Below are 3,520 nucleotides of genomic sequence, written 5' to 3' on the forward strand. Positions count from 1 at the left end.
GCATGTTATTTTATTTTATTTTTTTTTTGGAGACAGAGTCTTGCTCTGTTGCCCAGGCTGGAATGCAGTGGCGCGATCTTGGCTCACTGCAACCTCCACCTCCTAGGTTCAAGTGATTTTCGTGCCTCAGCCTGAATAGCTGGAACCAGATGTGCACCACCATGACCGGATAATTTTCGTATTTTTAGTAGAGACGAGGTATCACCATGTTGGCCAGGCTGGTCTTGAATTCCTGGCCTCAAGTGATCTGCCTGCCTTTGCCTCCCGAAGTGCTGGGATTACAGGCATGAGCCACCACACCCAGCCCCATCATGTCACCATTTTAAATCCATAACCCTCATTTATTTATCTGATCTTAGGGACACAGTTGATAATGTGGCTTCCCTTCCTGGGTGAAAGCCCCACTATCCTTGTCCACTTTGGGTCTACTTTGGGTGATGAACCAGGTATGTGCTTGAGCCCCCTTGTACAGGGGGAGCCAGGTCTACCCTCAGGGCACAATTAACAGCCTCTTCTTTTCAGGTCTGTGTTCACTTAAAAAGTTTGAGACCCTGCCAGCTATCTTGGTTTGGCCAAATCTACTTGGCTCATTGCCAGCTAAAAAATGTTGAGGATTGGTCCAGGATGAGGCTAAATACAATATGATTGAGAATGTTCCCTGTGTGAACAGAGGCCATAAAGTCTCTTCAGGAAAAAATTGGACCTGGCACATACTCCAAGGCATTTTTCTCTAGAATACCTCTCAGTCCATGTACCACTCTCAGTCCAGAAGCAAAACTAATCCAGCATAAGAGGTATTGCTGTCAATCAGCCTAAAGAGGAATGGTCTAGAGAGGACCAGGATGATGGAGGGATTCAGGACTAACCAAGAAAAAAAAAAAGGAACACTTCAGATTGCCTCATGTGTTTAAACATCTTAGGAGATTTATACTTAATTCCAGAGTTTGAAAATTAAATAGTGATATTTACCTAAGAAATGGAACAAAACAAAGGCAATTATTGACAGAAAACAAAAAGTTGTATCATATAAAAAATCACAATGCACTATATGGTTCATCTGGGAATAGTATTTACATGTTTGTGATCATGTTAACGTTGAGTATTGATCTTAGGCTGGCATGTGTTTTTATCCCCAGTATTTCCAGTTTCTGATGTCTTCCTCAAGAACACTTGAATACTAGGCTGGGCGCAGTGGCTCACGCCTGTAATCCCAGCACTTTGGGAGGCCGAGGTGGGCAGATCACCTGAGGTCAGGAGTTTGAGACCAGCCTGACCAACATGGAGAAACCCTGTCTCTACTGAAAATACAAAAATTAGCTGGGCATGGTGGTGCACGCCTGTAATCCCAGCTACTCAGGAGGTTGAGGCAGGAGAATTGCTTGAACCCAGGAGGCGGAGGTTGCAGTGAACAAAGATCACACCACTGCACTCCAGCCCAGGTGACAGAGCGAGACTCTGTCTCAAAAAAACAAACAAACAAAAAAGAATACTCGAATACCGTTTAGCACTTGCTGATGTTTCTCACCAAGATATTATGTAGGCTGGCTATTCATTCTTCCCACCACCCTGTGAGTCACCATGATCTTTTAACTAATGTCATAATTGGTGAAAGAAGTCTCGATCGGGACTTTCTTGCTAAAAGGGAACTCATCCTCATATCAAAATGCATCCACTCCAGGATGGGGCATCAGCCCATGAAGTGGGACAGCTGTACTCCACACTGGGAACCCCTGTGGTGTCCATGATTGTGACTAAGGTCTGGATATGGACAACCCTGAAACATCCAGCTTTTGGAAGTGGGCTCTCCCGCAGTAAAATGGACAGGAGTGGGGTGGTGGGTGGGTGGGGTGATGTCTTCTTATCAGGATTATTTTTAACTGGGCCTTTAGGAACCTGAAAGAACCGTATCAGTGTTCTCTTACCACATATGTTAGTTTCCTGTGGCTGCTGTAACAAGTACTAACTTTGTGTCTTACAACACAGTTTATGATTTTATAGTTCTGAAGAAGTCTGAAATCTGTTCACCAGCTTAAAGTCAAGGAGGCAGCAGGGCTGCACTTTCCTGGAGGCTCTGTGGGGAGAAGTCATTTCTTTGTCTTAGCTTCTAGAGGCTGTCCATTTCCTTGGCCGATGGCCCCTTTCATCTTCAAAGCCAACGGTGGCCTCCCTCTGACTCTGCTTCTGCTGTCCATCCCTTCTGTGACTCTGACGCTCCCATCTCCCTCGTATAAGGACCCTCGTGATGACACTGGGCGTACCCACTGGATAATCTCCCCATCTCAACATCTTTCGTTTAATCACATCTGCCAAGTCCCTTTTGCCACGTGGGATAACATTCTCCAGTTCAGTAGATTAAGACATGGACGTCTTTGAGGGGCCATTATTCTGCCTACCACACCAGGGGCTCCAGGTAGTGGATCTGGTTGGGGGAGGTTGAAGGGGTTGGGATCAAATGGAGGGGCTGTGACCACTACCTTCTCATTCTAAGTTAGAAAAATATTTAGGGTCCTTGGCCAAGGGTTTCACTCATAGCCTGTCTTCCCAAATAGCTCCAAGCCAGGTGTCTGGATGCCAGCCACAACCCACCTGTGCCCTCACTTGACACATAGATTTGTTTAGACTTGCAATTTCACCATCTCCGCAGATCTGCAGTTCTCAAAATAAATTTCTGGAGCTGCAGCTCAGCCTGTTTAGCTAGCATGTCATGGAGAGTCCTCCAGTGTCTTAGGGGATAGAGATATTTAATTTGGCCCTGGTGTGCAACACCTTCTTCTTACCTCTTTCCTCCCGGCCTGGAAGCTTGCATTTACTATGGCCTGTGGGGAGTTAAAAATCCCACTATCCTACTCGTGAATTGCTTGACATCAGGGGATCCCGGAGCTAGATCCTTGGCAGTGCTGGGATAGCCTTAGGGCTATCTCCCTGATGCTGGGATCTCCCTGATGCTGGGAGAAGTTTTACATTTTAAATCGCTAAGGCCCCAGGGTGATGGGAGAGCTCAGACTTCCTTCAGCTGGCACCTCTGCTACAGGAGGGACCCTGGTCCTGGGAGACAATTTTGTACCAGAGAGCACCTGGGTGGGGAGAAGCAAAGAAGACTTGCCCCAGAGTGAAGTGTGAGGTGTTGGATATCATACTGTGTGGTTTTGTTTCTGAATTAGACTGTCTATTCCTGGCTTTAAGAGTGTAGAAAAACTCCCTGATTTTCGAGAGATTGTGAACATTTTACCCACTGAATTGATTTAAAGAGATGGTAGAACATAAACTAAAACTGCATTTTGATTATGTGCCATAAGTCAGGCGTGTTTTGTTCAACGCATGCAAAACATTAATTTCCTTTATGAGGGCTCAGTATAAATAAATTTGCCTGCCTGCAGATTCACTGCGTATTCTCTAACATATCATTTCTGTTAATGCTCTTTTATTTTTATTTATTTGTTTATTTGGAGGTGGAGTCTCACTTTGTCATCCATGTTGGAGTGCAGTGGCACGATCTCAGCTCACTGCAACCTCCACCTCG

Source organism: Piliocolobus tephrosceles, chromosome 1, assembly GCF_002776525.5.
Source record: "Piliocolobus tephrosceles isolate RC106 chromosome 1, ASM277652v3, whole genome shotgun sequence".
NCBI lineage: Eukaryota > Metazoa > Chordata > Mammalia > Primates > Cercopithecidae > Piliocolobus > Piliocolobus tephrosceles.